Here is an 11,009-nt window from a genome sequence, read left to right as displayed (position 1 = left end):
ATCATTAGAGAGAATAGCCTCTGAGAAGGTCTGTAAGGAATTAATCACAGGACTCAAGATATCAGAATCCAGTGTTAGGAGAGTTTTGCTGCTTAGCAACAGTGAGAACACAGTTGATTATCCTTGGGTAACCATAGTGACAGCATCCCTGAGAAAAGTCTTGGCTTGGTGGTACTTCCTTTGTTTCCTTCTAAGATTGTTGGTGATGATGAGTTTTGTTGTTGTTTGTTTTGTTTGCTATTTGCTATTTCGTTTGCTTGTTCTCTTTTGAGACCGATTTTTACTCTGTAGCCTACACTCACAGCATTCCTCCTGCCTCAGCTTCCCAAGTTCTAGGATTACAGTTGTGCCCCATGCTTCAGGATCTGAAATTTAGATCCCTAGCCTTTTTGTTCTAACACTTCCAATGATGCTTTTTATCTTTCTAAGTTCTCAGGGTCCATTTTTGGTTGCAATATTAGGGAATCTAGAAAAAAATGTATTCTCTTCTTAACACGAGTCAAGCAATTGGTAGTAGTTTGTACCAGGAAGCAGAGAAAGCTACTGACCATTGCCCCCAAAATGCAAATACCCAGACAGACCTATAGAAGGCAGTGTGGCAAATACATTCACAGGACAATGTACACATAATCTGAGCTTCTTGGGAAGTGCATCACTGAAGGAGAGGCCTTAAACTATGTCAGAGGCAGCTGATGCTGTTACTATGGTAACCAAACAAGAACATTTGTCCCACTAATATTTGGTTTGTGAGCACTAATAACAAAAGTCTACCTAATGTGAGTGATGTGCACTCATTCTGACATATGACTTGTCCTTCCTCCTGAGAAGAAACATGAAAAGGAGAAGCAATCCCACCTTTACTACCAAATTTTTCCCCTAGAGTTCCTAGCGTTTGTTAAATACAGCAATATTTACTTTCAAATCATTCTGAAGTCATTCCTCTCTTTCTTCCTCTTGTTCCCTTCCTTCCTTTCTCCTCTCTTTCCTTTCTCCCTCCTTTCCTTGCATCCTTCCTCCCTCTTTCTCTCCTTTCTTTCTCCTTTCCTCCTTATTTTCCTTGTATCCTTCCTCCCTCCTTCCAGTTATCTTATCTATCACAACCTTTACTTTAGGAAAGCTAATAACATATATTTTCTTTGAGAAATTAATGAGATAGAAGTGCAAAAGCCTGAAGCATTGATTGTCAAGAATCATATTTCATGGGATATTTTTAGTTTGGCATATATTTCCCTCAAGATTTATTTTATGCTCATGGAAGTCTATGCTACCAAATTAATAGAGAGAGAGGTGCTAGGGCCCATGCATGCACACTTACAGCATTTGTGTTATATATCTGCTTACCCACTTAGCATTGCATTTTCTGTTTTATAAAAAAATTTCTCAAAACACTTTATGACAATCATATCCTATCATATAACATTTTTATCCATTCTTCTGACATTTAGATTACTTTCAAATAATGCCACAATCAAAGCAAAATTATGGCAAATATTTTCTCACATGCCTCATCTCTCTTTTGACTCAATAGAACTACTAGGTTAAAACAACATTAAAAAAAATTATTAGTTTGGGGACTGGGTTGCTCAGTGGTGAATAGCACCTGGTGCTCTTCCAAAGGAGCGATGTTAGGTGACTCCCAGCCACCTGTAACTTCAGCTCAGAAAGGATTAAACACCCTCCTGTGGCCTCGTTGAGCACGCACACACATGCGGTATACACTCACACAAACACACACTCACAAACAAAATTATATTTAAAACTTTAAAAACACCTTTAAAAGCATATGTTGAATTTACTTTGAGAAATGTTTTACTAGCTCACACTTTCAGTTTGAGTTTAACAGAAAGAAATGACAGCTGTGCTGACACACACTCCCCAGAGGAGTGTTATTTGACATATGTAGGTTATAAATCCGTGCTGGAGAGATGGCTCTGTTGGTAAAGGTGTGCACTGTGAATGCATGGAGACCTGCCTTCAGCCCCCTAGTATCCATGTAAAAAGCCAGGCAAAATAGAGCCCACAATAGCTGTGCAGAAGAGGCGGAGACAACCATTCTAGCCAACCAGTGAGCTCAGATTTCAGGGAGGGGCCTGTCTTAACAACAAACTGAGAGCGACTGAGGAAGCCACCCAGTGTGGACCTCTGGCTTCCTCACACACATGCACACAAACACGAACACATGCACACATACGAAAGTCCTGCTCCTGCTTTGAGAATCGTGTTGCCACTCACCTGTGATTTCAAACTCACAAACATACAACTCAGTAAGGAAAGATGCCGGTGCAATTTCTTCATCAGAAACATACCTTTATAAGTCAGTTAGCTTATTTTAAGAAGGAGGAAGACTACCTCGACTATAATTTCTTTTCTTTATTATTTTGTTATTAATCATTCCATTTGTTTATATCTCAAATGATATCCTCCTTACGGGTTATCCCTCCACAATCCCTCATTCCATCTGCCCTCTTCCCCCTCCCATTTGCCTCTAAGAGGGCGCTCCCCTACCCACCCACTCCAGCTCCACCTCTCGAGCATCCCCCTATGCTTCGGCATCAGACCTCCACAGGACCAAAGACCTCCCCTCTCACTGATGTCAGACAAGGCCATCCTCTGTTACATATGTATCTAGAGCCATGGGTCCCTCCATGTACCCTCCTTGGTTATTGGTCTAGTCCCTGGGAGCACTAGGTGGTCCGGCCAGCCAACATCGCTCTTCCTATGGGGTTACTAATCCCCCTCTTCTCCTTCCACCAGCTCCCCCTCCTGGGTCCCGAGCTCTGTCTGATGGTTGGCTGTGAGCATCCGCATCTGCATTGGTCAGTTGCTAGCAGAACCTCTCAGGGAACAGCCACACCAGGTTCTCGTCAGAAAGCCCCTCTTGGCAACAGCAACACAAAAGAACTACAATTTCTTGAAATAATTTACTAACCCAAACAAAGAGCAATAACTAAATAATTCAGTATCAAACATGCCTGCCATTGACAGTGCAAGCACATGCTATGTGTACATTTTCTATCCTGTGGTAAACCCGTTTCTGCAGGAGTCTCAAAGTTCATTAGTTTTATCTGAGTCTAAATATCATAGCATCCTTGTCTTGTCTCCACAAAGTAATTTCTTAAAAGCAATTGCAAGCTATAAAACTAGCAATTACTAGATAAGGTCCTACTGGAGAAGCAAGATGCTAGGGGCCGATAGGGCATATAATTTGTGGGAGAAAGGACTTCAGAAGCTAGTGACCCAAGTACCATTGACCCAGACAGTGTGTGGAGGAGAAATTGATGGTGCTTTTCTTTGTTTACAAGGATGTTGATTCTAAGCTGTCTGGGTGGCCTCACAGTAAGAAATATTTTGGATAAAATGTTTCAAGTCAAGAGTCAATGTGGCACTCCCTTTAATTTCCAAAGCACAATGAGGTTTTAAACCAATCGTTGGATCCAGGATTTTCCAGCCAAGTTTATGACCCATTGTGGCTGGTTCGTGTTATTTTATTCTTTAAAAATGGTTTTAGAACACTGTGCCTTAAGGGGAAAGTCCTCTTTCTTTGACATTCAGTCATTGCCTACGGAAGAGTGGATTTCGGGACTCTCTTATACAGTATCTGTGCATAGTCCTGCACACATGTGTCCATGCTGTGTCTCCCCTTTGCTATATCCCCCTCTCTGTGGTTATTGGATCTCATTTTACTTGAACCCACATTAATTAAGGGTTTATAAAGGCTGTTTATGTACAAAGACAGTGCTTTACAAAATATAAACTGAAGACTTCATTAAGAAGGTAACTAAAAGTCACATGTTTTTCTGGTGTTAACACTAGAATTAATAGATCAATAGCAGTGAAGACATGAGGGAGCCTACAAGTCAGCATTATCCAGAAGGGAAATTGGCACCATACATCAAAGCCATAAAAATGTCCATCCTTGTTGGACTAGCAGTTCCAACTACTAGAAATCCATCCTAAGGAAACAATTACTTTTGCAGAAAGATTTATGTGCAAGATAATCATTGTATCCTCGCCCACAAAATTAAAAAACAGAAATAACCCAAGAATGCAATAAGAGGAAGATATCAGATTGAAGCCTCTAAAACTGATTATATTCAGCAACTTCAGTGACCATGTGGCAGATACATTCCAGCGATTGGACATAATTTATAAACCAGATTTATGGATTAAAGAATCATGAGGTGAAAGAATATTTAATGGAGTGAAAAAATCACAATGTATTGGTTGGAGAGAAAAACAGGATACAACAGGACAGTGAATAAAGTGTCCTGCAGTGCTGGGCAGGTACAAACTTGTGTGGTAGCTTGGTGCACATGCATTGCCTATGTGAGGAACTCTGAATTTGTGTCTATGCATAGCTGTGTACGTATCATTTTTAATTGGCTATAATAACTTTGCAGTTCTTTTGCAATCATAAACACACTAACCAACACACACACACACACACACACACACACACACACACACACACACACATGAGTGTTCTTTGCTTCCACTGGAGTCTTTCACAAACTGGCTGTTGACCTTCCTCTTTTGCAGCAGCTGTTGGATTTTCTGAAAACTTGCTGAAGCCCGTGACAGAAAAAGAGAAGTAAAAAAAAAAAAAAAAAGGCCAGGGTCTCTAAAGTTGCACTCATTGTATTGTGAGGCAATGGTTTTGATACTGTTTCCTAGTAGGATTAGGGATGAAATGGGGAAATTCTTGGTAGTCCCCTAAGCACCAGCATCCGGAGCCAACCACTGAGAAATCCGATTGAACTGACTCTGCACTCCACTCCAGAGGACAAAACCACGTTATAGAATTGAGCAAATGATGAAAGTCATGAGGAAATCCAGACCCACTCCAACACGTATGGCTTCTTTAAAATACAGATTTAGTTACTTCGATGTCCGCCATGTTTTCTCAGATAGGACTTGGAGGAAACTCCCTCCCAGGACTTGAGAATTCCTGACTTGGTGATGAGCAAGGGCTTCTTCACAAGGTCTTACAGAGCAGCATATTGAAAAGGACGGGTGAGAGTTACTGGGAAAACGCAGAGTCATTAAGTAGGCTCATGTGGGCAGGGACTGTATGACAGCAGGTTAAAGACAGCTCCCTCCTCAGTGGCTGGTAGCAGCAGCAGAGCTCTGCCTTAATCATAGCATTGCCTTTGAGGCAAGGGTCCTTGCTTAATCACTCTGGGTCCATGGTTCTCTCTGCGTAAGATGAAGACAGTAATAACAGAGTTAAGGGATCTTGTGGATTGAGTTGAAATGAGGGAAACTACATTATTTAGACATCGTAAAAGACAGAGGTGTTGGTGCTCAACATCTCCGCTATTCATTTGCCTTTTAAATCAGCAGTAGTTGGTGCTGGTTCCCCTGATCCATTCACTAAGAAACACAGTGTACTACCATCAGCAATGGTAACTTTCTATGACAGAGATATGGGAAGGGAAGTTATAGAAGCTGAGGCAGGAGGATTACAAGTTTGAGAACAGCATGGACTTTATGAATTCCATGCCAGCCTAAGTCAAACAGCAAGACTGTGTTCTTAAGTTGAGAGGAGAGGACCTGGGGTGTAGCTCAGTGGCAAAATGGTGGCCCAGCATGCACAAAGCCTTGGGTTCGATCACTACAGAGGGTGGAATACTTTTGAGTTCTCAGGTCTTTCTGTCTCAGAAGTACATTTGTTTTTACCCTTTTCTGTAAACAATCATACCAACGTCATGTTTCAAAGAGTATTGAATTGGCTTATCTCAGAAATAACCTCATTTAAACTTTTATTTGGGAGTCTGGAGTGAAGCATTAGTAGTGACAAACACACACAGAAGCAGGATCTTGTAGCTCAGTTGTTTGCTAAGTCTGACTCTGAAGTGATCCCCTTTCTTCCAATTGCCAAGGGCTGAGATTACAGATGTGCACCACAACACCTGTCCTACATTTAGTGTGAATGTGTGTGTGTGTGTGTGTGTGAGAGAGAGAGAGAGAGGGGGAGAGAGAGAGAGAGAGAGAGAGAGAGAGAGAGAGAGAGAGCCTACATATGTGGAAGCCATAGCTGTTGGCTTAGCAGCAAACTCCTTTATCTGCTAAGCCATCTTGCCTGCTTAGCATTAGGTTGTAGGAAGGCTTAAATCTGTCCTGAGTCCTGGTAAGTCGCCTATGTGCCCATTGATGCATGTGGGCAGCAATGAATAGACATTGCCGTAGTTAGGGTTCCATTGCTGTGAAGGGACAAAATGATCGAGGCAACTCATATAAAGACATACACTTAATTAGGGCTGGCTTAGAGTTTCAAGAGGTTTAGTCCGTTATCACCATGGCAAGAAGCATGGCAGCCTGCAGGCAGACATGGCGCTGGAGGAGCCAAGAGCTCTACAGCTTGATCTGCAGGCTGATGTCATTGTGCAGGTGAAGGCAGATACAGGATATAATGAGACCTGTCACTGGATGAGAAGGAAGAATGGACGGGAGAAAAGTTTTAGAGAGGAGAGGAGGCCAGAGCTAGAGAACATGTAGGCAGATGTTAAGATTTCTCTCTGCACATTTACAGGTTGTTATGACTATTCTTAAGGAATGGATGTGTACAGGATTTTGTGTGTCTAGATGAGCAAACTATACCTTATCTAGGTGGGCGATTTATATCCTTATCAATTGGTTATAAGTTAATTGTGTGGATGTAATGTACACTGAGTAATTAGCATATAAATCTGGTTGCTGGGTTACAGTTTGTTGGATCGTGACTTGGCTGGGTTGTTGGAAGCCATGCTAGGTTATAGAATGCTTGCTTGGAGCTAGTGTGGCATGGGGCCATGCTAGCACGGCCCATGGAACACGATGTGTGTGTCAGGGGTGGTAACAACCCGCCCAGGGGACAGTGTGTGAAAGCGGCTCAAGCATAGGAGATCTCAAAGCCTGGCCTCACGGTGACACACTACCTCCAATAAGGTTGCACCTCCTAGTAGTGTCACTCCCTATGGCCAAGCCTTCAAATACATGAATCTTTGGGGGCCAAACCTATTCAAACCACCACACAGATATATAATGAAGAAGCCCAAAATCTGCCTAGTTTTTCTTAACTTGGTGTTTTACAAATAAAAGACATGGCCCTGACTCTGAAAACATGTAGATATTTCTAATTTACTTTCAAATAACGTCAAGATAGAATCAGCCTGTGGCCATAAAGGTGAAGGATAGCTTAGGTGGCCAGCGAAGAGCTTCAACTCCAGAAGTAATGAATGTCAGCACTCGGGTATCACAGGAAGCTCTGCAATTTGAAGCATTTTTAGTTAAGGACAGAAAACCCTGAGAAATAACCTACAGTTTTCAAATTGGCTTGGTACAAACATTAGCCGTTATTTTTTTATTGGTGAAAATGCTGTCTATGGAGCAGGATGAAGTATGAAGACAGACTCTGTCTGGTGAAACTCAGAACCCTGAGGGAGGATGATGGACTGGCTGAGAGGAACATTTTAGACATTCACTGTTTTCTTCTGAAGAAGGCCACAGACCAATCACGCCCTGTCTTGTTTTACGTGTACAAATGGTGGCAAATTCTTAATCTTTGGTCTCCTATGCATTTTGCTGTTGGTGGTGGTGGTGGTGATGGTGGTGGTGGTGGTGTGTGTGTGTGTGTGTGTGTGTGTGTGTGTGTGTTGCCTGATAGTTATTGTAGAAGAAATGGAGCTTTCACATACGATGGAAGTCTTAGCGGGAGGTGGTCACTCACACCTGTAACCTCAGTCCTCAGGAAGGTTGAATCAGCATTGTTTCAAGTACAAAGCCACCATGGGCTACATAGTCTAAACCTAGTCCACCTGCATGCAGAGTGAAATCCTCAATATACACCAACAAAATGTTTTCAAAAAGTAGAAAGCCCAGGCGTCATCAGCCTTTTCCAAACAAAGTTATGGAAGTCGTGCTCTGCTCCTTACTCTTCAGTTACTGTGGCCGATTATTCTGACAACCATACTTTGGAAAGAAAGATTTTATATTCGCATACAGTTCCAGAGCATGTAAAGTCCATTGTGGTGGGGAAGACCTCTCAGCAGGAGGCCAGGGCCAGTCTGGCAGTCAGAAGCAGACTTATCCCATGTCCCTTGGAGGGAGGGGTGGGGGGGAGGGAGAGAGAGAGAGAGAGAGAGAGAGAGAGAGAGAGAGAATAGAGAGAGAGGGAGGGAGGGAGAGAGAAAGGTGAGCAAGGGAGGGAGGGAGAGGGGAGAGAAGAGGAGAAGGAAGAGGAGGAAAAGGAGGAGGAGGAAGAGGAGGAGGGAGGACCAGGCTATAGAACCTTAAATCCCATCAGCAGTGATGCTTTTCCCCTTGCAAGGCTCCTAAAGGCTCTATAATTTTCCCAGGTGGGGACCAAATATTCAAGCGCATGGGCCTATGGGAGACAATTCCTGTTCAGAGCACAGCACAAATGCATGCATAGATGACTGCTTCTTCATTAGCTATGTGTATGTGTGCAGCAAAGGTCTGACGTTTGCTTTCAGCGTGCAGCAGAGTGAGTAGTTGGACTTCCCTCATACCTAATGTTTTCAGTCACTAATACCTTACCTTAGAAACAGACAGACAGGGGTGGAGGATGTAGGTTGTGTGGAGACCTCTGCCCAGTTCACACACAGAGTCGTGGGTTTAATCTTCACCACCACAAAATAACGAGAAAATAAAAAAAATAGTACTCCACAAGACTCAGGTATTTCTCAGGCTTTTGTTTGCAATAAAAATCACCTTTGAAAATATAAGCCAGGCATGGTAATATATGCCTTTAATTCCAGTACTAAAGAGTCAGAAACAGGAGGAACTCAGTGAGTTCAAGATCAGCCTGGTCTACAGAGCTAGTTACAAGTCAGTTAGGGCCACACAGTGAGATCCTGTTTTTTTAAAAAAGGTTAGATAAGGGGGCTGCAGTCACAGCTCCGAGGTAGAGTTCACCTGGCACTGTGAGGTCGTGGATTTAATCCTATTAGTGAAGAAAACAAGAGGAAAAGAACAGTGTGGGTTGGAGAACGTAAGATCTATAAATAGGAAAACAGCTGAAACGATAACTCCAGAAAGTTAAGGCAGAAAATGGCTTCTCCTGAATGTATTCTCCAAGCATGCATTTATTTCCGGCCATATTACCTCTGGCAAGGGAGAATGGTGAGGAAATGAACAAACCTACTGAGAATGTGTCCGCTGCACCTGCCTGGGCAGTAGTCCCAGAGCTGCAGAGTCCCGCCGGCCTCTCAACTCTGTCCAGAGCAAAATGATGAGTGAGAAAAATAACTCCCCATTGTTATGTCTGTGTGACTGTCATTCATGGAGCCAGGAATCAAAACAAAACGTAAAAACAGCTCGGCCACTTTTAATGAGAGTTCTGAGCTAATAAACTTATCTGGACCAATCTAGAAACTGAGCTATTTTGGTGACCCCCTCCTATTGAGACTGAACTAAGAAAAGAAATTTCCTCTTCCTACAAGCTGACTTCCTCCTGACAATAAAGACAAGGGTCAGGAAGAATTCTGCCACAAGAACAAACATGTACAGGTAAAGGTCACCTGCTCATGTCAGCATGACAAAAGTCCAAGTTCTGTGGCTTCATGTACCTAACCCATCTTTACAAAAATGTCCCTCCGGGAAGTTTAAAAGTTCTAGCAGGAAGATACAGATCCAGTCAAATTCCCAGAATCAGTTAACAAAATCCCTGTCAATAACCTCTCAACAAGAAGCATTTGCTGACCTTAACCTAAGGAGCCATGGCAAAAGTGGGAACCAATGGCTCCCTCTGTACTTGTACCATGTAGGGCTGGCATTTCCCTTCCAGGGCCAATAAGAAGGAAGCTTGCCACCAAGACTGACAGCTTAAGTTAGATCCCAAGATCCCACCATGGTAGAGGAAGTCAACTGATTCCCATTGGTTATCCTCTGACCTCCACATTTACAGAGAGAGAGAGGGAGAGGGAGAGGGAGAGGGAGAGGGAGAGGGAGAGGGAGAGGGAGAGGGAGAGGGAGAGGGAGAGGGAGAGGGAGAACCCGTAGTAAGCCTTTAGAAAATCACTATGAATTTCTGCAGACATTCATTGATAGAGCTATGAATAAAGAAGATAGGATACCTACGTCGAGTGGAATATTATTCAGTCTTTAAAAAGAGGGGCTGCCGAGATGGTTTAGGACTTAAGGGCACTTGTTGCTCTTTTAGGGGTTTGGAGTTTGGTTTCCTGCTCTACAATCAGGCAACTCACAGCTCCAGCTCCAGTGAATCAGAACCCTCTGCTAGCACCAGGGACAGCTGCATGCACACAGACAGAGGCACACAGACATAAACAAAAGTAAACTAAATCTTAAAGGAAGACAGGAAAGCAACCCCGTCAACATGCTGTGCCACGGATGAAACGTTGGGATGGATAAAGTTAGGTGAAAGGCAAACACCATGATCCTACTTAAGGAGGAATTCACAGCGATACAATGTATAGACAGAGGCTGCCACTAGCTCAAGGAAGGAGGGAAGGGCAGCTGTCGGAGGTGTCTGCTGCATCGTCTTCCAGATGGAAGCCTGGAGGCTGGCTGCACCCAATGCTAGTGTAGGTAAGTCCACCCAACTCCACAAGGACAAGTCAGACTTGTGTTGCTTACCACAACTTTTATTTTTTTCAGTTAAAAAAAAAAGTATAGCATAAATTCATTAAACCAAAATAATTTCCATATGTATGTACATATTATGGACATGTGCATATTAAAAAATAAAATCATTAAAATATAAGTGATGATGTATTAGGAGACAGTCTGCTCAGATCTTCTATAAGACTTTTAGGACATTTTTCTTGTATGTGTAGCTGTGTGAACGGATGCCACTTGTGTGCCAGAGAGGCTATTGGATCCCCTTGGAACTGAAGTCATGGGCAGTTTTTAGCCATCTGATGTAGGTGCTGGGAACCAAGCTCTGGTCCTCTGGAAGATCAGCCGAGTTCTCACTGCAGCTCAGATCTTCTTCCAGTGTGTTGAAAGAAATGGAACCACAAGAGGTCCGTTAGTTAGAGGCCTCCACA

Source organism: Rattus norvegicus, chromosome 2 (assembly GCF_036323735.1).
Source record: "Rattus norvegicus strain BN/NHsdMcwi chromosome 2, GRCr8, whole genome shotgun sequence".
NCBI lineage: Eukaryota > Metazoa > Chordata > Mammalia > Rodentia > Muridae > Rattus > Rattus norvegicus.
This window is presented reverse-complemented; position numbering follows the sequence as displayed.